This window comes from Pteropus alecto, unplaced genomic scaffold (assembly GCF_000325575.1).
Source record: "Pteropus alecto unplaced genomic scaffold, ASM32557v1 scaffold76, whole genome shotgun sequence".
Lineage (NCBI taxonomy): Eukaryota > Metazoa > Chordata > Mammalia > Chiroptera > Pteropodidae > Pteropus > Pteropus alecto.
In genome coordinates this window covers 27819368-27847004 of record NW_006443138.1, presented here as the reverse complement: position 1 = coordinate 27847004, position 27637 = coordinate 27819368, and the positions used below count along the sequence as shown (strand labels likewise).

At 51.4% G+C, this 27637-nt stretch overlaps 1 protein-coding gene across 1 annotated transcript in view; it reads left to right on the top strand.

Moving 5' to 3' along the window:
- Positions 1–27637, top strand: part of TSPAN9 (tetraspanin 9) — a 185930-nt gene that overhangs the window by 147069 nt on the left and 11224 nt on the right. The window lies entirely within an intron of this gene.

The window sequence follows — 27637 nt, the reverse complement described above, 5'->3', positions numbered from 1 at the left end:
GGGGTGTGGGCTCCACGCCTGTGATGGGCCCTGACCTTGGGTGGAAGTGCTGGCCTATGGGTGTGCCCATGGGGCTGGGGAGGTGGCTGGGCACTGCCAGCCTGGGGCTCTGGTGTGTCACTCAGCTCGGTGTTGAATGGAGTGCTGCTGGCTGGGGCTGTGTCCTGAGTGAAGAGTGGTGGAGGGTAGAGGCCTCTCCCCTCTCCCCTCCTAACCATCTCTGCCAGGCAGCTGCTCAGAGTCGGGGCTCCAGCATGTGGGGGCTGCTGGTCCTAGGGGAGAAATTCCCCTGTTCTCCTAAAGACCTACAACTCCTCCCTCTTTTGACCAAGGGACAGAGTATTCTGCTGTCCTGCCCTCTTGTCACCTCCCTGCCACCTCTGATGTTCCCCAAGCCAGCTTTAAGGGCCTCTCTCTCAAGACTTCCTAGGGCTAGCATTATATTATTATTAATTTGTTCTCAGCAGGACTGCTTCTCAGAGGCAGGGAGAAGCCTACATATCAGGTTGGCTCCAGCATCTAGGAGCTGCTCATTTAAAGCTTGAGCCAGGGTGGGGAGGGGCTCTGCCCCTGCCCTTCCCTGGACTGGGGTGGGCATGGCCAAGGCCGGAGGCCTGGGTGTACCTTCCGACTGGCACCCTAGTATTACAGCCTGTTTTCAGCACTAACCTTCCTCTCCCATACACCTCTAGCAGTGAATCGTACCTTTGTAACCACCAGCTAGAGCAGCTCTCAGGAGTGGAGCATGGCCTTTTGCAGCTCCCACAGTCAGTTCTGAGCAGAGCCCCTTCCCCACCAGCTCTCAAGGATAGGTACTGTCCCTGCCCTTCTCTATGTGCTCAGCAGACACATCAGGACTCTACGCAGAGAATGCGGTTGACAAGCAAGGGGCTCCAGGGCTCCGCCGGGCTTGCTCACATCCTGGCAGAGAGGCAGCTGCTCGAGTGGGGAGCTTGGATGTGCCTGAGGTCTCAGACGAGTTCTTCTCCCTGGGCCTGGGCCCCTGCAGAGTATACATATGATCGCCAAGGACCCTTTGGGCTGGTTTCTTTCTCACAGGATTTCTAGGAACGCTGACTGTTGGGCATCTCACGTCCCTCTGTAGTGGCTGCTCCCCACACCCTGCATACATTCCCTGTCTCACAGAGTAAAGTATGAGCCTATCCTGAGGGGCAGGGCTTCCAAATGGGAACTCTGTAGGAGGACAGCACATCCCCAGGCCTTCTAGCGCAGCCTCTGGATTAGCTTGAGAAAGTTGGGGTTGGGTAGATTGATAGATTGGGGGGATGAAGGCTTAGGATGGGCCTTAACACCCAAAGTAGAAAAGACCACCCAATACAGAGGCCTCCCTCTAGCCTATTCTAGTTTTCCATGAGCTCTTTCAGCTTCTTTTCCTTCCTGAGTCACTGGACAGTGGCTGAGGTCCACATCTAATTTTCTGCTGGTCTCCCCCATCATATTCCACCACTACTGTCCCAGGCACCATTTGTGGAGCATCTCCTGTGGGCCAGGCAAGTGCTGGGCCTTGACTCCTGCCACCTCACTGAATTCCCACTGCAACCTGGGCAGCAGGACTACTGTTGTTCTTCCTTTTGCACAAGGAGGCTCAGAGAAGCTTGGCTCTCACTGTAGCTTGGGTCGCGCCAGCTCTGTCTGGCTCAAGGCCTGCACTTCCCACAGGACTGCTCTGGTCCCCTCATCCCCCGATGGCTGAGCTTTGAGCTGAGGAGATAGGGATGTTGGCTAAGCCGCTTATTGCAGGACCAGATCACAGCCAAGGCAGCTTCAGTCCTGGGCATCAGCTGGAGGGAGCATCCAGGCTTCAGGCTCTGCCTCTGCCACCCTCTTCTGGCTCTCTCTCCCTGGCTCTGCTTTGCCCAGGTTTGGCTGAGGAGGGACGTGAAGCCCCCACTGATGTCCTGTTTCCTCTGGCCGGCATTGAACCTAGCCTCATAGCCTGCGATGGCCAGTAGGAAGCTTTCTCTGATTGAGCTACCGCCTGTTAGCCATTCTGGGCTCCTCTGGTTCTGTACCTCTGGGAACCAAAGCCTTTCTGGCCAGGCCTTGGCAGTCAATGAAAGTGCTCTGGCCTCCATTTGTTGTGCCTAGGTCCTGGAGCAAGCCTGTGTCCCCTCAGCTTGCCTGCTGTGCACTGCAGGTATAAGCTTTAGTACTGGACCCTCTCTGGGGCACTGTGCCCCAAACAGTGTACTCCAAGGTGATGGATGCTCATGTGATGCTATTTTTGACCCCGACAGTCTGTTTAGAGGCAGGAAGATGTCTATGTCTGTGACTCGACTATCTTGACCTAGACTCTTCTCCTTCTCCATGAGACTGTCAGCCACAAGAACCCTGGTCCCCATGGATGAGCAAGTCCAGGCAGGCCTCATTTTCATGTGGGCCTCCATTTCTGTCCTTGAACCTCTGAAGCCTCTTCTTCATTCCCACAAAGCCTGTGGCTATCTTGGGAAGCGAGGTGTGTGGAAGCCCCACCTGCTACCTCTCTGTCCAGCAAGGGAAGAGGCCAAGTCCTCACCGTGGAGCTGGGTCTATCCTCCCAACCCTCCTCAGATGGCATGAGGTACAAATATGGGGCAGGAGAGGTTGCTGGTGGTGCATGATAGGGCTTCTGAGGGATGTCTGGCGATGTCCACTTTGGGAGAACGTGCTCTGCTGGTCCCTGCACTGCAGGCAGGGAGCATCGTGGCATCAGGTCTCACCAGATGGTAAGCCCCCCCAGCCACTGCCCTGAAGGGGACCATCTGGTTGATGGTCTCTTTAGTCATGGCTGTGGAAGCCGGGGAACGGAGGAGAAAGAGTTAGCAGGAGCCAAATCCCACTGGAGCTTGACAGCAGTTAAGGGAGGATGTGTGGTCCACTCTGTTCCCCTCTCCGCACCCCCGCCCCAGACTCTGGAACTTTCTCCCAGTGAGAGTGGCTGGTTCTTCCCTCCCCGTCCTGAGGACAACGGACCCAGCTTGTCTCTCAGCATCCAGCACCATGCTGCTGGAACGTCATGGACCCACCTCTGCCAAGCCTCTCCCTCTCGCTGCCTTAGCTTCTCAGTTCCATGGGCAGTCTTTCCAGGCTTTGGGGAAGACAAATCTGTCTGCTGCAGCCCAGCTCACCTAAGTGCTGTGTTCCTGGGACGGAGGGAGGAGAATAAGCCTCCCCGAGGCTCAGGTACCACCGATACCTGCCTCCAGCTCCAGGTAGGCACTGCTCTTCCTCCTCTCACTGGCAGCACATGTTTCTGAAACTCAGTACCTTTCTGACTGGACCTTCCTGGAGTGGCCAAGTGAGTGAGCAGATGCCGGGACCGAGGCATGCTTCCCACACCTGCCAGCCGGTTGAACAGCCCTGGAAGGTGCCAGGCCCATTTCCCGTTCTCGGGCCACTGCCAGAGGGGGAGGCATCCAGGCAGAGCAGGAAGGACAGACAGGTGTTGTTTCTGAAGCTGTTTCTGGGTTTCCACCTGGAAAATGGGAAGGGAAAGCTGACTCTTGCCAAGACAGAAACATTTTTTGGTTTTCTTTTTCTCAAACTTCATTTGAATGTTCCACAGGAGGGAAGCAAGTAGAGTGGAAGCCTAGCCACGATGGAGGGAAAGGGAGTAGGGTGGGTCCAGGTCTGCCCTTAATTTGCCGTATGACCACGGACCACCTCTCTGGGCCCCAGCCGCCCATGACCAAGGAGGGGAGGCAGCCCGTTCCCCTGTTCTCTCCACTTTGTTTCCTTGGAGTCTGTTTGCTGGACCACCAAAAACAGCCAGAAGAGTGGTGATGGAGGCCTAGGCTGCATTTCGCAACCCTGAAACTTCCTTTGCTTACGGCACGCAGGGTCAGTTTAGGGGCCGTGAAGAATAGCCAGATCAGGATCGATTCCATATCTGTGCACTTTTGTGATCGGCGGGGCTGCTCCAGTTCTGTGCACTGAAGAGTCTCTGCTGGGCAGACTTGGGCATCCCCTTCTAAGTCTGTGGAGGACTGGGGCTGCCCACCCCGGCCTGTCTCCGCCTCTTTTTGCCAGCTCCAGTGCTTTCCCTCTCCTGGGCCTGGCCATGAGCAATGACAGTTATAGTGGAAATGATTTGGCAAAGGCCTGTGGAATTTGCTACAGGCAGAGACAGAGAGGGGCCATTCAGTTACTCTGGTTATAGCTGATGGGATTTGCTGGCCCACTCGCTCCCCAAAGGCAAGAGTGGTGGTCGCCTGCCATCTGTGATATCGGCGTGTAGGCCAGCTTGGAGGCAGGACATGGGACCAGAAGCCCTCTGGAGGTCCTTTCTGCTTTGATTCTCTAAGTCTTTAGAACAGGAAAAAGCACAGCAAGGCCTGAGAGGGCGTTGGGTCAAAAAGACTGGCAAGGGCTTAAAGCCTCCTAAGAGACAGACTGAGGGGCAAGAGACCTTGAGAGAAACGGGTATTCCAGTCCACAGAGAAGCACCCGGGGCACCCACTGAACAGACGTGGCCAACTTCACTCCCCACTGTAATCTTTCCTCTGTGCGGGCTGTCTGGTTTTAAGGAAAGTCTGCACTGAAAGGTTCAGATCCGGGTGAGCTGCTGTCCTGGTGCCTGCCCAGCCCCCTCTCCTTTGATCTCAGTGCCAGCCCACTGTACACTGCTCTCCTTGGGGACCTCCCTCTGGGCTATTTGCTTTCCACTGCTGGGCTCCCAGACTCACAGGGTGGGAAGAGAAGCTTCTTCAGTATCTTGCAGAAAGGCCCCCCTGCTCTCTCTGACTCCTCACCTCGGCCTATCGGCTTCTGTTGGCAGAACAGGGCAGTATGTACCTTCAGTACACATGTGCCAGTGGAGAGCATGGTGGAGAGTGGAGGATCATGGACTGAAAGGCTGCCTCTTAGTTGAAGGACAGATCGCCCGTTTTCCTGCCCCTTTCCCACAGATCTGCTCAACTTCAGCCTCTGCACATCAGAGCAATAGCTCCTTCATTGTAATCGGGGAGCAAATGGCTCCTGAATGCTTCTTTGCTGATGATGTCTGTCCCCTGGGATTTTGAGGTGCTCTTCCTCATAGGGATGCCCAGACCCCTATGAGTTTCTTCCTTCAGGGTGCTGCGGTTCCCCTTGGCACATACTCTACTTACTTTCAAAATTGTCTTCCTTTTCAGGACAGATCAAAGGAGTCGTTCCTTGTGGGACACTGGGTGGTGCCGGCCAGGGCTGGCAGCGTGCGTGTAGAGTGTGGGCTGCAGAGGAAGATTGGGGGAAGTCCTTTCTTGGAGATACCACTCTCTTAATTTGACTTTTGAGATGTCATGCTCTCCTGTTTTTTATTTTTTTATTATTTTTATTTTTTTGCTTCTCTGCTTCCTCCAGGGCTGCTTCCTGCCCTGCCCTAACATCCGTGAAAATCCGCGCTTTGGTCCTTTCCCTTCTTGTTCTTCTTTCTCTCCCTGACAGACCTGTCCAGCCTCTTGGTTTCAGCCATGAACTCAGTAACATCTTACATTTATAAAATGTCTTTGTAGTTTACAGTGCATCTTTACCTATATTACATTTGCTCTTTGCAATCAGCCTGCGAAACAAAATAGTTCATTCATTTTTTGGATGATGAGACTGAGGCCCAGAATGATTAAGCCACAGTGTGTTTGGTTATGTCCCATTCGCAAAAGGATTTGACTTTGAGGCTACCCAGCATATGGCTGAGCTGGATCTTCTGACACCAGGTCTGCAGCCCTCCTTCCCTCTCTACACTTCCAACTGCATCCCGGTGTCTTCACGTGCATCTTCCACCGGTTCCTCACACTAGTTGCATATTCTTGCTTCAGAAGCCCTCCTTTGTCCTCTGTTGTTTGGTTCCATAACAGGTCCCACTGCCTGCCCAGCTCCTATGTTTGAAACCTCTGTCTGCCCTTCCCCTCTGTTCTCGCCTGTCCATTTTTATTGCCATTTGCCTACACAGGACTTGCTTACCCCTTGCCCACTCATTAGCTTCTTTCCTGATCTCCCTGTCCCCAGTTTTTCTTAGGTCATTTGACTCACAGTTGCTGGATTTGCCTTCCCATTCCTTTAGCCTTGTCAACAGTTCTCTTCACTCCCATACAAGGTTTCACCACCACTGCCTCCACCATCATCACTCAGAAACCAGCACAGTTCATGCTCCTCATCTCCATCTCCTGAACCTTCCAACCTTGAGTTACTCCCTCGATGACTTCAGGAACATGCCTCGCTGTTCCCTGTTCCCACCTGTCACACACACGCCACCCTGGGTGGCCCACAGGAAGTGCTTATGTGTCATTTCCTGTTCCACCTCCTTTCCATGTTTGGCTCACACTTTCCTTCCTGCTCACAGCTCTTCCCATACCAATTATCTGCATGTTATAAGCCATCCCTTTTTCATTGAAGGTTCCATCTCTAGTGCCACTTCTTTCATGAAACTTTCTCTAATTTCTCAAGGAAGAACCTCTGAACTCCTCTTTTACTTTATCTCTCTTCCACAATCCTTAATAGGTTTCGCTCATGCCTTGGCTATTTAGGCGTGTGTCTGATGTTCCTGTGGGCAGATTCACGTCTGCTCTATCCATGAAGTGGATGTGGATCGTGGTTAGTGGCTATTTGCTGAGCTCCTACCATATAAGAGGCACTATTCTCAGGGTTCACATGTGTTATTTGGTTTCATCCTCAGGTCATCCCTACATGGAAGACATTCCTACATTCATTTTACAAATGAAGGACCAGCCTAGAGAGGTTATGCAGTCTACTCAAAGGCTTCGAGTGAGTGATGGAGCTAGGAGTTGGACTCTAGATGTCTGATTCCAAATCCTGTGTACTTTCCTCTCACTCTGCACCTTGTTGATGAGTGATGCGACTGCTCCTTCTCCTCTCACATGGCTCATGGGCATGGCTACCCATGGTAGGCGAGCAGCCTGTCTCTCAACATTTGTCATAGGGCCAACCGTCTGTGAAGGTCATGAGCGCCCCAGCATCCCTGATGCTTTAATGGCCCATGTGGTTCTATCATCCATGAGTTTACCTGAGCTGTCTTGATTTTAGCTTTGTTTTTATTCTCTGCCACCTGCCTGGCAGGGAGTCCCTTGCCTCTGCCCATTGTGTAAAGCTGAAGTGCCTTTTATTTGTCCTCAGATAATTTCTTTCAAGCTTCGAGGGATGCCTGAGGTTCTATTTTGGGATCTGTCGCGTATGTTTGTATTGGTTCTGTCGTTGTCCTTCATGATTTTGCAAACCTTGATCTAATCTCCCTTTAACTTTGTTTTTCCAGAATGAGGAGGACAGCGTTTTAGGCATTGGCCTGCATGTTTCACTTTCTCACTTGCCTCTTGTATGTCTGGTGCGCTTGTTGTGTGAGAGGGAGTCTCCCCATTAGAGCCGGGGCACCCTGAGGGCAGGCCATTATTCCCCTTTCCCTGGCTCTGCCATAGCTGACACACATAGGAAAACCTCCTACTGTGCAGATGCATCGTGAGAAGCCCTGTCTCTGCACCCATCCCCAGGCCCAGCCACCCATGCTGAGGTCAGCTTCTCAGCAGCCACAAATATGGCCCATCCCAGGTTAGCTGGCTCAGGCATCATGTCTGTGACATGAGAACCCTTTCCTGGTGCTATGACAGAGCACTGGAGGTATGCAGAGCTTGGCTCTTGGACTTCTGTGCCAATTATAGGTTGCCAGGCCTGGGACAGCCAGGGTAATGTGTACCATGGGCTTATCAACCTGCCTTGAAGAAGGACTGAGCTGGGAAGGACTGAAGGTAGAGTGAGGTGGACAGGGTGGCATGTGGGGATGGCACTGTGCTCTGGTTATGCACTCTCATATTTTATTTTGGCCATCCCTTCCTTCTCATCCCTTTCTTCCTCATCGTTCTCTCTTTCCTCCTCCGTGTTTTGGGAGGTGTCACAATAACGGCTGCGATCTGCTGCTGTTTCATCCCAAGACCCTCGTCTGAAGGAGCTCCTGATTGTTGGCTTCTTACCGTTGTGGGTTCCCGAAGAGACTGCCGGCATGTTAAAGATCGAAGGCTGTCTTTGCAGTGGTTAGGGAGCCTTGGCATGAAGAGCAGTAGCAGAGACCACTTCCAGGACCTCAGGAAAGAAAATAACATTCAGTATGTGGCGACTGTGTGCCACACAGGCTTGTAGCACCTGAAAAACAGGGGAGTCAAGGGCTGTGACTTTCTTAGCATTGAGTTGCCCTAGAAATGAAATCCACTTGCCTTGTGCCGTTCTCCCCTGGTATGTGCGACTGTACTGGGAAAATGGGAAGGGAGAAGGTAGAGGATTCTGAGTGGTGGATCTTGGCCAATGATAGGAGTGTCTGATAGGGGAGAAGGGAGTTGGTTCTTCTTTTAAAAAATTTTATTTCTGATTATAAAATTAATATGTGGTCATTGGAGAGCACTAGAAAGAATAGGTAGAAAAAAGTGCTTAAATTAAAAATATAATATCATCATCCAAATATAGCCACTGTTCACCTTTTGATGAGTTTCTGCGTGTGTATGTGCGAGGGGAGTCTTTTGTTGCAAAGAACACCTTTAGTTATATAGATTAGAAGGACACAAAGGACAGTGGGTTCTCGGCTCCCCACCACCACCTGGGGCCTCTCACTTTGACTGTTAGCCCCAGCCTGCTGCCCCTGGGGATGAGACAACCACTCAGCACCATGCTTCAGTGCCCACTGGGCCCCAAGTGGGGAGAGATGACCTGGAAAGAGGACCCTATTCCCGGAGAGTTCCTCTGTAGAGACACAGAGCAGGAAGTGGCTGGGACAGCCCCTGCCCCAGAGCAGAGTTTCCTGCAGGTGGCCATGGGGTCTCTGCCCAGCCTTCTAGTGGCAGCTGCCATGTTGGTCAGCTCTGGGTCTCCGGGTGAGTGAGGCCGAGGGGTCATTTTTCACCTCACAGATTCTAACTCTGCTCTCCAGAGCCTCATGGAATAAGCATCAACGGACACTGTGAACCATGGCCGTTCTTGTACTTAAAACTGCGCTGATGCTCCATGCCACATACCCAACCCCCTCAGGCCAAACACCTCCAGTTCCCATACCTATTCCTGTGGGCAACACGATTTTCACACCCTTTGGTGCTGGTGTGGCTGGGGAGAGGCAGAGCCTCTGGCAAGGCTTCTGGGAGCAGGTGAGACAGGACCAGCGTTTGGAGGGTATGATGATGGCAGTGAGATGGGGAAGCCCATTCCAGGCCAGGGAATGGCATGCAAGAATGTTCATCCGCGGCAGGTGTGCACACATGCCTGTGAGAGCGTGAGCTCTTGCTGGGCCAGGGAGAAATCCCAGCCCCCTGGGCTCCCCCCAGCCCCATGCCCTTATATAGCAGTCACCATGCTCCCAGAGCCCCCCCACTACTGTACTCATTCGGGGAGCCTGCCGCTAGCTGGGCCCAGGCCGACTTTCTCAGGATCGTCTTGTCATCACAGCCGGAGTCAGCTGTTGGTTTGGGAAGCCTTCCCCAGTCCAGCGGTGCGTAGCCAGAAATATAACCCTCCTGTTTGCCAAGAGCATTGGATCTTGGCAGGCATCCTCATGGCCTATTTTAAACTGAAGGGAGTGGAGAGAGGTGCCTCTCGGGCTGAGCTGAGGACCCTTTCCTGTGGGGCTGTGTGGGGCCGCTGGGCCTTGTCACTTTCTCCCTCCATGAGCTGATGGACACCTGTCTTGGGGGGAAGGCAAAGGTTGGGAGACAGAACTGTTTCAGGGCAGTCTAGAAGAGGGTTTTCACAATTACATGGTGGGCTCTGAACTGGTGTTGGGAGACTGGTTTGTCCTACTCTCCTGCATTGCTGCGATTGTTGTATGAGCCAGCTGCTTGACTACCCTATTTATTCTCCCCATCTGGAGAATGGAGGCTCAACGGATCTGTCCTGCCTGTCAGAGTGCTCCTGTGACTCAGAGAGTGGTTCATAACACATCTGGGACGTCTACTGAGTCCCTGTCTTCCTGCTTCATTTGCTAAAGTCACTCTCCCCACCAGGCACAGCCTATTCTGAACAGATACAAGTTTCTAAGAAAACCAAATAAAAAGATGATAGAAATAGGCAGTAAAGGCTGTTCAATTGCTTATGATGCTGCCTGCTGGCTCAGTGAGTAATCACTCATTGAGATTACTTAATGAGTAATCACTCATGAAAGATCCAATAGCTTGGTGCTTAAGATCTTGGATTCAGGATTTGACTTGTCGAGCCTCTCACTTGGCGAGTTCCTTAATCTCTCTGAGACTCGGTTTCTCATCTGTGAATAGGGATGATAATTATACCCATTTTGTCAGTCGTAGTGGGGATGCAGTGAGGTAATGGTCTGAAGGATGGGGACCTGCCACAAATAAGTGCTCAATGAGCTTGTCCCCTGCAGCAGCAGCTGCTGCGACTTTCATAGCTCATGTAGAATTCATAGACCGTCATCACAGACAGAGCGTACCTGCAATGATGCTGCAGCCCAGAGAGGACAGGCCAACGATCAGCCTAGGATCAACTGAGGTGGAAAATAGTCACTCCACATTAAAGGTCCAGAGAGTGCCAGGTGGGGGTTAGAATCTTGTCACTGCCCCCAAGAGCCCTATCACAGGGCTTGGGATGCCAGTTGGTAATGGTGATGGGGTGTTCATTCCTGAGGAGTGGTGGGGAGAGGTCGCAGCATGTCACGTCTCTAGGGGCAGCATGTCCCTTGGGATTTTCTGGCTGCTGTAGCTCAGCCCAGTGGAGCCCGCTCCTGGCTGGGCAGATGGGTGGTTCAGCTCTGGAGATTCTGATGCACAGCAGGTCCAGGGTGGGCCCTGGGCATCTGTAATGTCAGAAATGTTGGGTGATGCTGATGCCCTGCAGGAGACTGTAGGGGTAAGTCAGAAAGAACTAGGAACTGACCTTGGCCCTACTGATAGGTCTTGGATAATAGAGTCTGCCTCCTCAGACTTGTGTAAGAGTTAAGTAGAATAATGCACCTAAAATACCCAGCCAAGAGCCCAGTGCCTGGGCCTCGTTTTCTGGATGATGACAGTTGTAGTGATCTTTGAAGCCCAGGCTTGGCAGAGGCCCACCCCTCTGTCAGGCCCTGCCTTGCTTTCTGTGGACCAGGTGTTGACTGCCTTCAGGACTCAAGCTGCTTTTCCAAATCTCTCCAATGCTTAGGTGCCCTCCTTCCTCCCGCTCTTCACATCCCTTCATTGGAAGCCTAAATTCAGAGGGCATCTTCTCATTTTAGAAGTGAGGAGAAGTGAGGGAAAATGGTCTGCAGATCCACAGAGACTTGGACCCTGATGCTCGGCTTTGCCTTTCCCCTGGATCGGGTTTGTAGGAGCCTTCTGAACTAGCCTGTGCCCGAATTCCAGGCCCCAGACCAAACGCTCAACACATTTCTCCACCAAAAAGAGAGCTAAAGTGAATGACTTGGGTTCTATCTTGTCTATCCTGATGACAATGGCAATGGCAATGGTAATAGCGATAATGGTAGTGGCAGTGACGACAGTATCCAGTGCTGTTTGAGCATTTACTAGATACCAGGCACTGTTTTAAGTGCTTTTTTTACATTAACTTATTTTAGCTTCGTGACAACCCTGAAGGAGGTACTATTAGTAAACCCTTTTAACAGATATGAAAAATAAGTCACAGATGAACTTTGAATGACAGAAGCTACGCTCTCAAGCATGCTTTTCCCCAGTCTTGCCCTTTAATACTGGTTCTGAGTCAGCTTCCACTAACAGCCCAGTGACAGTCATGTACCACATATTTTCATATAGACATTTCTCTTTGCAGTCTGTAACCAGTGCATGGAGTGGATGCTCCGTGTACATATGTGTGTTGACTGTTGAGTGGATTGTATTTGTTGGTTTCCAGGGGACAAGGGAGAGGCTAGAGGAAGGGCAGCAGCTGCCCTGTTGCCAGGAGAGCTGCTCTGACGCCAACCTGCCCACCATGTGGGCTTCTTGCTGCAGTCGTCAGCTCCCCTTTGTCCCCCAGAGCCCAAAATAGCAGTCTAAAGTCAAGAGAGACAATGAGGAGCGAAGCACGTGGCTGGGCTAAAGGGCTGATGGGTGCAGGACAGTCAACCTTGGGGCTTCCGGCCTGGCTCTGTCTGCCCCGCCAGCTCTGGGCTTTTTATAGAGAGGCTGTGTTAGGTGAGCCCAGTGAGTTTGTGCATGGGCCTCATCTGACTGCAGCATGTGGACCCTTCACAGAGGTGGCCTGAGGAGACGTGGCCCCCGGGCTGACCTGGGTTTGAGTCTCCATAGCAGCTGACTCGCTCTGCCCATAGCCACATCGCGTAATGGGAGCAGCCGGTCAGGGCAACTGAAAAAGGAACCGGGCTGTGCCCAACCCAGCTCTATTATTAAACTTTTCTCTAGCACTTTCTCCCTACTCAGCCGTTTGCCACCATATTCATGAGATTGTCCCTGTGCCACCCCAAAGGGATGTGGCCATTGAAAGCTGGTATAGGAAAAGTAGCAAGGGACCTGTTATAGTTTCATAGGACCACCAATGGAATTTCCTTTTTCCGTGTCAGAAAAATGGCCAGCTTTCAGAAAGATCTTAGAGTTTCTAGCCTATAACCTGGAAGTCAGAGAACCTTTCCCTTTAGGTTACCCTTAGGTAAGGCGAGTATCTTTTAGACAAACATGCTTTATATGAGGTCTTTGTGCAGGCAAATCAATGAACCCTTGAGGCTATGGCGGGGTTGGGAAGAAGGCATTCTCACTGGTTCAGAGTTGAGGGTAAGGTTCAGTAGTGGTATGGACCGTGTAGGAACAGAGCTGGATACCCCTTTAGTATCTCAGGTATGAGCTTCTGCTTTTTTAGTTTCCTTAAGCTGAAGACAGTCTTTCTCCTGCCAGTTACATACATCCTTCTAGGCAGAGATGTTAGCTTGTCGCCTACCTCTTTTTTTTTTTTTTTTTAAGAGGATATTTTTTTTAAGAGCAGTTTTAGGTTTACAACAAAATTGAGAGGAAGGTACAGAGATTTCCCATATACTCCCCTCTCCCCTACACATGTGTAGCCTCCCCCATTATCAGCACCACTCATCATAATATTTTGTTTTGCGTTGTTGTTGTTACCAAGGAGGAACCTACGTTGATACATCATAACCAAAGTCTATAGTTTATTTATTTATTTATTTTTTTACGATTGACTTTTGGTCTGCATTCTGTGAATTTGGACAAATGTATAATGACATGTATCTACCATTTCACTGCCCTAAAAATCCTCTGTGCAAACCCTGACTACCACTAATCTTTTTACTGTCTGCATAGTTTTGCCTTTTCCAGAATGTCCTATGATTGGAATCATGCAGTGTGTAGTCTTTTCAGTCTGGCTTTTTCTCTTCCATGTCTTTTCATGGTTCCAAAGCTCATTTCTGTCTACTGCTGAATACTGTTCCATTGTCTGGATGGACCTCAGTTTATTATTCATCCAGCCACTGCTTTTACGGAAGGTGGGGAGACCTGCATCCAAGACTAGACCTGTCCCCATTATTCAAGGCTAGTTTATGTAAGTGTCCATCCTTTTTGTTGTTTTGCCCTTTCTTCAGATTTGTTGGGTTATCAGGAGCCAGGGAGGTGATGAAGGAATGAGAAAGGAAGAATAGAGCAGTTGGGGGAGCCAGCGGCTGGAGGGGGTGGGACAGCTGGGTCCTGAGGCCCATCAGTGAGCTGGTGAGAGTGGTCGGAGGAGCCAAGCCACATGTGATGATGGAACTGCCCAAGAGATGTAAGACTCTGCTGAACGTAGGACTCAGTTCCTCGTGGATGACAGGGCAGGGCCACTGGGAACCTGGGGAAGGCGCTCCTGCAGGAATCCCAGCAGGAGCAACCCAGTGTGGTGGAGTCCCTAAGGCCAAGGCCAAGGCCACAGGCCTGGCGCTCAGCACCTCGCTATGATGGGAGGTGTCTGGTTCTCCCCAGAAGGCGAGTGGGTTATAAATAGCCGATGACGGGCTGCAGCGCGAGCTGCCTCTAGCGTAATTGTCGATTTTGAGAGTGCCCTGGCGAGGGTTGGGAGGCATGATTGAGGTTAAATTCGGCCTTGTTGGCTGATTGGCATTTCTTGAGCTGGGTGCTAATCCCTTCAGGAGGTCAGATAAGCTCCCTAGCGGCGCCCCTGATCTTGACTTTGAGGCCAGGTTAACTCTTCCAGGGGACCACAGAAGAACCCCAAAGTCGTGACTACTCCATGTTGCCTGGTGCAGAGCAGCTATCATGGAGCTGGACTTCAAGGGGGTCTACCCAAGGAGGGCCAGTTCCTGAAATCCAGACTGCACTCCGCTGTGTTTGTCTGTCCAAAATGGCTGTCCCACAGGGAGGCCTGTTTTGGGACAGCCCTGTAGCTAATGAGAAGCTATGTGTCTCCGGAAAATAGCTTAGGCCCAGGTGAACCTGGCTTTGCTGAATATCAGGGGCGAGTTGGGTGAAAGGTGCCAAACAGCCAACATCGAAGGTTGGGGTCCTTCTACAAGTCCCAGCTGTCAGCTCTCGCCACAGTCTGAGTTAGGAAGCCCTGCCCACCAAGGTTCCAATGGCTCTTGTAAGTAAAAGCAGAGAGCTCCCCTTTGGTAGTTCACTGAATTTTGTGGCTTTCTGCTCCCACTCCAATTTGCTGGAGGCATAATACCTTGCCCTTTTTACAGAGTAAAGGTAGGTTTCTAGCCCTGCTTATCTCCTTACTCCCCTCTCCCCCAAAGGTCTCTGGGGGCAGCTGGGAGGCAGTTCTCTGCTGCCAGTCATGTAGGAAGTGCTCGCTCCTCCCCTTCAAGTACCTGGGGTTCTGGCCTGACTTTCTCCTCCAGGTCTGACTCCCTTCCTTCCCTGAGCTGGTGCTCCCACTCTATGTCCTACTGTGATTCAGAGTTCATGCTCATGGGTTTCTTGGAACCTCCCCTTACCAAGACTGTAAAATCTGGTCCCTGTGGAGTGTCGCCACCTTGATGGGCTGTTCTCTGCTTTATGGCTGTTGTCTCTCTGTGGCGCTCACTCCCCCGTCACGGAGCCAGAGCCGTGGCATCCAAGAACAACAGTGACTGCTTGTTCCATTATAAACTCAACTAGCTGAAACCCGCTGAGACACTATGGGAATAAATTATCCCCAACAAGCTCTCCTGTTAAAAGGCAGGCCCCTCTGCTGCTGCCTCCCGTCTCCTCTGGCTGGCATCTTGTCAGGGTTTCTGGAGCTAGCCTGCTCTCTGTCCCCATCCGGTGCCCTTTCTACCTGCTGTGACAGCTCCTTTCTAATCACCAAGTATAACAAGTCAGGAGACTTTAGACAGAGGACTTCTGCTGCAGGTGCCCAGAAATGGAGAGTATTGGATTTTATTCCCCCGCCTTTTTTTTAAATGCTCTTCACCAGAGAAAGATACCTCTGAAGGAGGAAGATCTAAGTTGGTCTTGCAGGGTGAATCAGGAGAAGGAGGGTCTGCCAGACAGAGGCTTGGCAAGAACAAGGGGATATTTGGTGATGATGGAACTCACTTCATTTTGCTCTAGTGAAACAGCTCACAGTGGGGTATGCTGGGAGATGGGCCTGCGGTCAGCTCATGGAGGACATTCACTGTTAGGCTGGAGGGTTTGGACTCCTCATATGGGCAGCAGGGAGCTGGTGCAGCTCCTGAGCATGGAAATGGCAGGGTAAAAGTAGCTTTAGAAGGAATAATTGAGGGAGACAAGGAGGAGGGGGTGCTGGGTTGGTATTGGCAAGTACCGGGTCTTAAGAGCTGATTGATTGCTGAGCCATCTGCAGGGGCAGCCTGACTTTGACTTGAGCTGAGTCTGTACCCTGATGTCCCAGCCCACAGAAGGGAGAAGGAAGAGCCTTGGCAAGTGTCACTGTGTCTGAGTGCTCTGGGCCCAGGATATGTCCTCCTACCCAAAGAGATATTCTGGGCCTCGAAATCTCCCTGGTGTCCCCTCCTTTGGGATGGGAAGGAGAAGCAGGCCCTAGATGCCTGGAGGGAGGGACCTCAGTGAACATTCCTGGCCTGGGCCGTTTAGCTTGTCATCTCCTCCAACGAGTGACTGAGGGTAGAGGGAGCCTTGACCCCTCCACTGAGATTTGAGCTGCCGTTTGGCATTTGTGAGCAAGACTTCAGACAAGCTGATTCTTATCGCCTCCTCTTCCCCTCCCACTAAGGCTGTGAAGAGGAACCACTGGAAATTTGAACAGGGACCATTCTGACCGCTCCGTGGAGAATGGGTTATAGACGGGCGAGAGTGGCAGCTGAGAAAACAGAGAACGATTGCAGAGGTTCAAAGACGAGACAGTGATAGCAGTGGAGATGGAGAGACATGGATGGACTGGAGACAAATTTGAGGGGGAACTGACGGGACTTGCTGGTGGATGATGGGACATGACGGAGAGCAAAGAGTCACTAGTGACTTGAGTTCTGTGGCTCGAGCATCAGCATTTCTGTTGTGAACTTTTTAAGTGTGAGGTACTTATGAGGCATCCAGGTGGAGAGAACCAGAAGGCAAGTGGATGCATGAGTCCAGAGCCCAGGGAGGGGCTGCCTTACTTGTGCCTGGTCAGCTGGAACAGTCCCTCAGCACACTGAGATCCTGTGAGGTCCCACCGCTGGTAGACGTAGCTCTTGGTGTGGGTGCTTGCTCATGGCTATGGAAAGAAAGCAAGATGATGGCGTGAATGAGCCACACAGAAGAAGCACACAGGTAGTCCCTGTGATCACATGCCTTGGGGGGCGGAGTCAGAACGTAGCTGCATTTGATATGACAACATTTATGTGCCACTAAAGAATTTGGATGCACTTGGTACTCACAGAGGTGGGACTTGTTTGACCTTTATTGTCTTTGACAGCATGAGTGTCCTTTTCCCTAGGGTGCCAGTTGGGTGCTACACAGAACAAGTTGTACCATTTTACTCCCATGCTGCTGGGAGCTTGCCTGTGTGAAAACAGGCAAGAAAAATATCTCCTGGGAGCCTGCTTGATGTGAGGCACTTTAGGGGATGAAAATAAGAATGACTTAGGTAAAACCAATAAGATTGAGCATCCGTTCATTCTGCAAAACATGTTAGGTGCTGTGAGGAAGGTGGCAGGTACTTCTAGTGCACAGAGGAGGAAGAAAGGGAGGATGGGGTCATCGACCCTTCGTGGGAAGGGGTCTTTGCTTCACGGCAGGGGGCGAAGGGAAGGGCCTGGTTGGTGGGGGAAGAGCTAGAGGTGAGGCATACAGGCCAAAGATGTGGGTACATCACAGAGGGATGAGTACCCTGGAATGTAGGGGATAGTGGCATGCTGCTAGTGAAAAAGTGACCTGTGGGTCTCAGATGAAATGCTGAGGGGTTCTAGCCACATCCTGTTGGCTGCAGGAGCCCCCCAGGATCTGGAAGAGAAGGCGTGATGTGCTTTCAGGAGAGCATTTCGATTGTGACAGTGACAGAGAGGAGGTGGGATGATCAACATCAGCGCTTCTCAGCATTCAAGCCAAAGAGAGGAGGCCAAGAACCGCACCGTAGGCATGGAGAGGACGAGGTGGATGGGAGAAATTTGCAAGGTGCTGAAGGATTTGAGATGGGGAGATGGAGATGGGTCACAATGATGATGGTGATAGTAAGCATTTATGATGTTAGGCCATGTTCTTGTTCTAAGAACTTTTGAAGTTTTATTCTTTTTACTCCTCTCAAACTTTTAAGGTAAGTACTTACATGTATTTTGGGGAGATAGCAGTATTATCCCCATTGTACAGATGAGGAGTCAGCGTCGCAGAAGTCATCCAGCCCATGAGTTAATGGACAGAGCAGGGGCAGAGCTGGGATCCAGAGCCCAGGTGTTCACTTCAGAGCTCCAAGCTCTGAAGAGCTCAGAGCCAAGTTTTGATTCCTGATGGAAGAATAGATGGAGGAACACATCCCCAAGATAGGGACATGGTGGAGAAGCACATTTCCAGAAGACTAGACAGATATTCTGATGCAGATGGCGTTATTCAGTGTGCATATGACACCATGGAAAAGAATTACTGACTGCAGGCCTTCGAGGCTGAGTGATTTGCCTACCAGCTGGGAGGCTATAATCTGCCTTCCAGTGCAAGCAAAGGCTCTCAGGCATTTTGCGACCTGAGAGGCAGCATGGGTGCCTGGTGGCGAGCTGCTACCATCATTTTGGTGCACCTGGTGCAGGTGGCGAGATCCCCACCTGAGTCCTGCATTTCTAGCATTCACAATGTCATGCCCGCAGACCGATGATATGTTGCTTTACAAGACAGTTGAACCTCTGGTGTGGAATTATGTGCCCTCCCACAGCAGTGGTCCTGACACTGGCTGAGCCTTGGTGCCCTGCTTTCTGCAGAAGGGGCGCAATCTGCAGGACTGGCTTGGAGGTTCACTTTTGCAAAAGAGGTCAGAGTTTTTCTGAAATGAAGCCAGACTTTAGCTCCCCTGAGCAGCTGGTGCCGTGAACCTTAAAAGTTCCAAATCCAAGTAAAATCTTTTCTCTTTCTCTTTTTTAGAAACTTGTACTTCTAAAACTGCAAACCTGCCAACTGAATGGGAGTGGTACCTCTCCCTGTGAATTTGAGGGTGTCTATTTCGTGGAGGCAGTACCCTAGATCTCCCCACTTACAATGTTATGTTTTCTATGTCTTCTGACTCCTGTGTCAGCCTGTATCTCAAAAACCACTCTTTTGAGAGCTTCAGGGAAATGCGGAGCCACAAAGTGCAAGCGTCTGCATTCTGCTGTGTCCTCATCCCTCCCTGGCTACTGCTCCTTTTTTTTTTTTCTGTTGAATAAGCAAAAGCAAGAGCAAATGTGTTCCTCAGGATCTCATATGAAAATGCGTAGTAATTGTTTCTTTTTGCTATTGTCAATATGTTTCTGTTCCGTTCATTGAACTTTGTTCTCAGCTCCTCTTGCTAGCTCATAATTTAACATATACATTATTTCCCCTGTTTGCCCTTTATAAAATGGCATCATTTCTCCCTCTGGGTCTTGGTAGAGGGAGTGCTGATCCGTGTGTGTGTGTGAGGCTCCCCCAGACCTGCCGGTCCCTGAGCTCCCGGACGTCTTCCAGGGCAAACACTTCTTCCTGTAGGGGAATTCCTGGGGGACGAGTGGCAGAGGCTCAGCCACTACGTCACAACCTTCCATGGGGAGCTTGAGGACTATATGAGTGACCGGGTCATTTGTGATCACAGCACAGGAATGGGACCCCAGTTCTGAAGAGGCTTTGATGGACAACCCCTCCCTGGTGTTTGTCTGCCCGAGATGGATCTATAGCTGCAACAAGAAGCAGAGGTTACTTTCTCACCACCTCTATAGTGTGGTGCCCCATGCCTGAATTAAGTGCTTGTGTGTGTGTGTGTGTGTGTGTGTGTGTGTGTGTCACAGAAGTTGGGATGGGAGGGCAGGAGGGAGGGCCATTGAGATCTGCCTTGGGGCTAGGCTTCCCCTAGCCTGGATTTGATCAAAGGCCTCACAGTACTCTGCTCCTTCCAGGTGTGGGAAGCGCCTGGACTCAGAAGTAATCGATTCTGATTTATATCCAGGTTGGGGTGTAATTAGCAGTCTCGATTTAATGTCATTGTGGCCTGAAACTTTGCCATCTGCTCCCTCTCTGTTTGGGTGTATTTAGATGGTCGATTGCCGAGGCAGGGTGCTGAATTGGCATCAGACAGGGCCCTTGACTGTGGAACCCTGAGCAAGTCTCATCTCTGAGCTGCCATTTTCTTACCTGGGGGATTTGGATTATGATGTCACCTCATAAAGGGGCGGGGCTAAATCACACAGCTCTTCACAGGCCTAGCTCTGGGCCTGACATTTTCCCTCCTGCTCCCTTCCCTAAGAGAATTAGGGCCACTCTTAGCGAGGCAGGGGTAGGTTCCAGCCTCCCAACTCATGGGCAGGTCACTCAGCCCTGAAAGCCTCAGCCTCTTCCCAGTAGAATGGACCAATTGCAGTATCTTACCTATCTTACACAGCCAGGGCGAGGAGTGAACAGCAGTGAAATCCTGGGATCTTGGGGCTAGAAGGGGTTTGGCATATTATTAGGTTCAACCTTTCCTTTTATAGGTGGGGGAACTCAGGGTCAGAGGAGTGAATGAGCCGACTTGCCCAGGATTTCCCGGCCATTAGCCGCGCGTGGCCAGTGCGCTGTGCTGTGTGGGGTCCATCACGCTGCTCTGTCCACTAACTCGTGAACATATGCGGAGCCACATACATCTCCATGTGTGGTGGTGGATGGACAGATGGCCCTTCTCCTGCCATATGCTCTGGCCTCTTTACGCATGTCAGGGACAGAAGGGGGTTGAGCACCTTCACGCCAGGGTGAGGAGGCAGTCGTGTGGCTGAGCTAAAAACTTGCCTAGCTTCCATGTTCCCACACCCCTCCCTCACTTGAGCTCACAGAGTTGATACCAGGCTGTCAATAACCAGGGTCCTCACTGTGACCCACACTGAGCATGATGCCAGGGAAATGCAGAGAAGGATCAAGGGAGGCTCCAGTCCTGTGCAGCTGTTTGTAGGCTGGCTACACCCCAGCAAAGGTCAGTAGTAGCCAGGTGAGAGAAGTTTCTACAGCTGATGAGTGGTCAGATAGTCAGAACCACTGCTGAGTGTTAGGCTGGGGTCAAGGCAGGCTTGGCCAGCTAGAAGGAAGAGGTGCCAGTGGGGCCTTGAAGGCCCTGAGTTGGATTGAGAAAAGTGAAAAGAGGAAGACTTTTTGGGTCGGGGGAGATGCTGTGAGTAAGATAGAGAGGCAGAATTGTGGAAAATGCATTTGGGGACCCGAGGGGTTCACGGTGAGAAGTGAGGAACCTCAGTGAGAACATCGATTTTATTTTTAGAGGCTGCTTGCTAGTGTTAGTGACTGGGCAGGCAAGTGTCTGATTAGATTTAGCTCTGCTAACTCAGTGATTGGGATCATTATTTTGGCTCTGAGTATTGCTGAGGTGCGACCTTACCTGTGACTGACACTTGCTAACCCGTGCCAAGGATGGAATGGGACCCGAAGGAGGCTCAGTAACTTCCCGAGTCCCCCTCTCTGAGAAGCGCGGGTCCAATGAGGCCCTTGGGGTCCAGAGAGAGGAGCTGGTGAGTCCCAGTCTTGCTTTGGATTCACTGTGGTCCCTTCTGGGTCACAGAGTGACTTCTTGCCCACCGCCCGCCTGCCTCAGCCCGCCTCCTCCTGAGCTGGCTTTCCGCTTATCTTAATTTATTGATGAAAACTTGTTTTATGGTCCAGAGCACAGACGGCAGCAGCTCCCTGCCAAAAGAAAGCAGGCTTGCAAATTGGGAAAGCGAGCTGCCTTCCGGAGATGGGTGGCTGGGGAATGGGAGGACTCAGAGTGAGTAAAGCACGTCTGGGCGGATGCATGCTGCACAGCCACTGCGGGAGTGTGGGCTGGGGGCTGGGGGCTGGGAACAGCTGGGCCCCAGCCTGCGCAGGACTTCTCTCCAAAGGATGGTCCCTGGCTTACAGGTGCTCCGCCTGGTCTCAGCAATCTGGGCGAATGAGGCCTGCAGGCCATAAATACTAATGACTCCCATTTATAGCTTTGTACAAGACTCCGTGAAGTTTATTTTCATGAATCTCATTTAATCCTGGCTACAACTCTATGTGGAAGGTACCATTAATCCCTCATTTAAAAAACAGGGATCGGAGAAGTTGTTTTCCAAGATTCCCCCTGCTGATAAATGAGAGAACTGAGAACTTGACCTTGGTCTACCTGGTTCCAAGGCCAGAGTTGTGCCCAGCCTTCACTGGCCCAGATATTCAGCACTGGCCCCTGTGCTCATTTGCCTTATGGCTGCTTTTTTTTCCACCTAGAATTGCTGGTCCATTTGACTTGGATGTCCCAGAGTAGGGACTCCATCTCCTGCTCTTGTGTGCCACCACGGCCCCACGGCGCCAGCTCAGGGCAGGCACCTATGAGGCGTTCCTTTCTGAACAGTGAGAAGTCTTGGCGTTGCTTCTGTGAGTTCCTCTGAAGCTTTGTTTTCTGGCGGGTCAAATGTGGATTTCTTTGTGTCCCTCCTTACTACAAAGGTATGTTATGGGCACGTAGGAGATGAGGGCTTGGCTCCTGTCAGTTGCAGCATCCTCACCTATAAACGGGGTCATGGCTCCTCATGAGTCTGTTGGGAATGTGTGCCCGAGACGGTGTGTGTGAAAGTGCTCTCCAGAAAACTGACGGCACAGCGTCGTGATTATCTCCATATGCGCTTCTGTTTTTTGGAAAAAGAAGTTCCATTGAGCTCCAAGTTAGTTTATTTTGTTCCTTTTTACTTCATCCTGTAGAGGAATAGCCAGTAGTTTTCACAGTTTTGGTAAAATCAGATAAGTAGGTAGATTACCTTGGCTGGACTGCCTCCCTCACCCCCCACATGTACACCTCAGACGTATCCTCCTCCCCACAGACAGGGTGCCCTAATGACACGTCCTCCCCTCCACTCTGTCTCTGTCCTCTGCTCCCCAACAGTGCCATTCCTGCCGTCGTCCGCCAGCCAGGCGCCCGAGGCTGAGACCCTGCCCCCCACTCCCAGCCCGGGCTGTGTTTGTGTCCCGCCCTCTAGCTGGACTGTGTTTCTGGGTCACTGCACTCTTGGGCATCCATTTCCACCTCCCTTGACTCAGATTGGGCTAGAAAGTTGTTGAAAAATGTTTAACAAAATGAGATTTGGGATTTTTCTTAGATCTGTAGTAGGCACAGAAGGGTTATAATCATGGGGTTTGGAGTCACAGCAAATTGGATTAAAGTCCCAGGTCCGCCGACTCCACAAGGGAGCTTAGACGACATACGTAAAGTAACCTCCAGTCCTTTAATTTTGCCATTTGCAAAGTGGGGAAAAAGTAGTAACTACCTTGTGTGGTTTTCGTAAAAAGAGGTTAACGCCGTTCCCGGCATGTGCTATGTGCTCAGTAAACTCCAGCTTCATCATCAGCATCATTACCGTCACTGTCCTCACCGTCACCCTCTTCACCACTGTATCACCACCACTGTTACTGTCCCCACCGTGGCTTTTCTTTCCTGCTCTCCTAGTCTACAAGTAGGCTTCCAGGCCACAGGCTCGCTCGCACCCATCACACCATGGCTCACTTCCCTTCCTCCAAGTAAGGACACATCTAGGTGACAACTTTCTGGCTTATCTGTGTGACCTAGGTCTCAGCCGCAGAACGTAGTGGGTCAGAACACGGTTTCCGCAGTCAGGTTTCCTTTGTTCCTTCGTCACTGAACCTCTCTGTGCTTTTGTTCTCTCATCTATAAAACGGGGAGGGCAAACGTAATCTGTCCCCAACCCTGCCACTGGGTTGGGAGGGTTAAATGAGGCAGAAGAGGCAATGCTCTCAGGACTGTGCCGGCACACGGTCCTGCTCGTGAGCGCTAGTGCTTTAGTGCCCCCAGCAGCACAGCGTCGAGGAGTTAAGACGGGAAGTCGGGCCGCGGGGGGTAGGGAGAAGCGAGGCATGGCCCCTCCATTATCGAGCTCTGTGACCTTGCACAGTTCATCTGGTGAGACTGTCATCAGGCAGCTTTCAGCAGAGTAACCCGAATTGCGGGGCACATGTGGAATAGTAGAGGGCGGGCCGTGGTCTCCCGGTTCAAGCAGGAGGATGAAGAGATGGGCAGGGTTTGGCACAGGGTGGGGAGGGATCTCACGTCACTTAAGTTTGGTGCTGAGACCATCTCTGGCAGAGGGACCTGAACTTAACTGGCCTGTGTCCCCCACAAAGCATGTCAGAAATGCCAAATCCTGGCGTGGGTGGACACGGCTCCCAGCTGGCAGTATAAATAATTGGTTTGTGGGTATAAGCTCCCTAGAGAGAAGGCCAGTCATGTGTTGGCCACATCCAAGGGCTGCAGCAAAGGTGTGTGGGTGGTTGTCCTGGGGCCAGAGATGGACCTGGCTGTCAGCCACGATCTTTTCTGATATCTGTATGTATAATTATAGAGTGTGATTTGGCAAACTTGAGCCACAGAAGATTGTCCTCATTCCGTTATTAAAAGGTCTCTGTTCTGTGACGGGCAAATGGAGGCAGCCTCACTGAGGAGAGGCACCCAGCAATGGACGGATTTTCACTGTCTGAGTTTTCTCCACCTCTGGGGCCTCAGGGAGAGTGGGCCTCAACCTCTCCCCATTATATAGGGTGAGTTATAGTCTCCCAGATCATTTGAGCTCTTTGCCAGAAAGATGTGATGTGAATTCAAGGTATCCTTGTCCTATTCCCCTTGCATTTTCCAAGGAGTTTGAATAATAGCACAATGCCTTGTACGATATTTATATTCTGAGGAACACAAAGTGCTCGGCAGGCATAATCCTATTCATCCTCTCCGTGTCCCTGCGTGCTGGGGAGGTGCTTTTCCTGCCTCAGTCTTCTTGTGGAGAAACATCTCAGGAAGGCTAAGTGGCGTGCCCGAGCTGCACAGCACATCCCTGTCCCCAGGCTCCAAGTCCTGAGATCTGGGCTGTTGACAGTTCTGTGCTCTCAGGGAAGCCCAGGTGGCCCCAGCTTCAATGTGATCTTTGAAGGTTGGTTTCTTAAGCTCATCCCTGCCTCCCACGGCAGCCCCGGCTTCACATATTGCTCTTTGCTTTGATTCTGTCAGAAACGTCTTTCTCCCCAGATGCACAAAGTAAAACAAATGCGAGAGGGAAAAAATATGCTGGTGATTGGAAAACACTTTCTGCAGACTCCTCTGACAAGCTATTCTGAGTCCTTGGCACCTTCCCTCCCAATTTACGGTGACCTTGGGTGTTCAGAAAGTACCTCACACCATGATCCCAGGCTGTCTCCCATGGCTCCTCCCTGGGCCCAGGAGCTCAGGCAGCCATGGCCAGTGGGGGCCCAGGTAAGGAGAGCTACATGTACAACCCCCCACACCATAAAGAGCACCCCTTCCCGCACTAGCACCCTGAGAGTTCACTGGGTGCGGGTGGCCTGAGGCTCCAAGCTGTTTCCTGTTAGGTGTTGACAAGTTCTGGATCTGGGGAAAAGACACGTCCAAGAGTCATCCTCCCTCCACCCTCCCAGCAAAGGGCGGTCCTCCCACTAGCTCAGGGACTAGCACCCCCAGCGAGGGGCCAGGATAGTGGACTGTCAGCCTCCCTCTTGGGAAGTTCCTCGCCATGCCTGCCCCTTGGCCCTTCGGCATTTCAGCCCATTTCCTCTGTGTGTTCCTGAACAGGATGGAAAACAGCTGTGTGCTTACTCGTGTATGATCTGTCCAGGTTCTTGAGCAGAATCTTGCTGTTGGGGCCTCCATCCTCCCATTGTCAAGAGTGAGCAGAAGTGGGATGGGCTGGACTGAGCTTAGGAATGCTGGGTTGCAAGTGCTCCCCTGTGTCCCTTCTTCCCTTTACCTACTCCCCACCCCACCTGGGCCTACAATGTGCTTGACTGGGAAGAAAGTTCAATCCTGCCACCCCTTGAGGCCTGCCCCAGAAGGCCTGCGGTGGTGGTGTGAGTCGATGTTTGAGGACCGGTGAGTGATCGCTCCTTACTCACAAGGGTGGCAGTTGCTTTGTATCATCTGCTGCCTCTGGCATCCCAGCCGCACATCATTCTGTGGTCTTTCTGGGGCTGTTCCTCAGGCTTTGTTCCTTCGGGCAGTCTCAGTCTCACTTCGGGCCCTTTTGGGGGATTCTGACCTGTCTCTACCTCCCTTTCCATTTCCTTACAAAGGGGGTCTGTTTGAGAAGGTGGCAAGATTCTGGCACCTGAGAAAGTTGATCTGGGACCTGCTGTCATGTTTGAGGAGTCCAGATGGCCTGGGAACTGGGGTGCAGGTGGAGGTGGGGGAGGTGAGCTGTGTTGCTCTGTAAGCCTTTCTCCTAGATGGGAATGGTTTTGGAAGATGAGAGTTTAAAGGGGCTGTGTCTCGAGAGCACAGGTGGATACCTCCTCTCCTTCCCATGTCTAGTCCTTGCCCCTTGCTCACTAGGCATCAGCCGTGTTGGGGACTGGGCCTGATCTCGGCATCTCTGCCCTGGCCTTTGACAGACCCAGGGACAGACCCAGATTCTTCTTGCCCCCAGAGCTGTGTCACCCTGGAACTCACAGATGCCTTGGTCGGAGTGAGCCCCTGGCAGGGCAGATGCCCTCCATGCTGAGGCCAGGCAGCCTGAATAGGAGGGCAGCACTTTAGTAAAGCCTACCTTCTCTCCCCACCCCTGTCCTGCCCAACCGGGGTCAGAGGACACCAGGCCCTTTGAGTAGCTTGCTCGAGGCCAAGATTGCTGGGGACTGAGCATTCCGCCTGCCCAGGGCCCTCAACTCACTGGAGGAGGTAAGGGGCTGTCCTCAAAGTCTCAGATGGGCTCTCCTCATCATAGGCTCTCATCCCCATGCACTTTGAGAGTTTTAGACGGTAAGACTCACTCTCAACAGATAGAGTGTTCTGGTGAACTGGGGAGAGGACTAACCATGTTCTCAATGTTACTACAAAGTTTGCTGGAGAGAAGTGGACTCTGAAACATGGAATTTAAGAGCTTTATTAACCGAGATTTGCAGCTCCCAAACACAAGGTTCCTCACATTTAGAATTGTTGAAATGCTCTCCCCTCGACCTATCTTAGAAAATAACCTCATTCTGCAGTCATCAAAATGTAACTGGGTTTTAGATATGCAAATGTTTTATGTAATGTTTATTTGGAGGAAAATCCAGCTCAGAAATATGGGTGTGATCTCTCTATCACCTATGCAAGCTGGTGATATTGGAGGCTGTGAAGTTGTTAAGAAGTTGGGAGGCTTTAAGAGAGTGTGGGGTCAAAAAAAAGAATGACCAGGGAATCATGCTGTTTGGCTTTAAATTATGCACAAACTCAGTGTGAGCCAGAATTGTGCTGTGGCTGCCAGCCAAGCCAGTGGAGGCTTAGGTTGGATTACTAGAAGTACAAAGCTCAGAGTATAGGAGGGGAGAGTGGTATCTTTATACTCTGTGCTACTCCCTCCATAGCTGGAATCTAACTTTCAGTTTGGGACAGAGGTGAGCAATAGAGGGTGACTCAAAAGTCAAAGAACTGAAAGCCCTTTAATAAGTCAGAAGAAGACTTGGGAAAGTATGTTAGATACTGACCTTCGAATAATTTGAAGGCCTGCCATACTTGTTCTGGGTGGGCTTCTTGGGCAAAACCAGGACTGAGGCATGTTAGCCCTAGGAAAGTAGATTTTTAAGTTAATAAGAAAGAATTCTTGACTAATTGGAGTTGTGCAGAAATGGAATGGAGCGTATTGTGGGATGGTGAGCACCGGGGGTGCTCCATCAGAGGCCAGGGACAGCTCACACAGGGGAGACTTCTCACTGAGTGGCCACCTTCCCCTCTGTGCCCTGATCCTCCTGCCTGTTGGGTGACTTTGGCAAAGGCAGCTTTGTGACTCTCTCTTGTCCTTTCCTTTTGCTCCGTGCAGAATTAGAGGCATTGTCCCCCTTCCCCTCACCACCCCTTTATAGCTTTGATGATAAATGGGCTATAGGGGCCCCTTGGAGGCAAGTGGCATCTGAAATACAAAGTAGCAGCCCCACTCCTGGCACTGACGTATCGGCCCTTCTCTCAGTGATGAAATTCTTGGCAGGCCGGCTTCTCCCGGGCCAGGCAGGATCATTACTGGCCGCCTGTTGGGCTGTGAAATTAAAGTCACTTTGGTTTTCTTTTTTATTCTCCACATCCACTAATTTATTAAATGCCGTTAAACGTTGCACTTGGCTCTAGCTCATAGAGAATG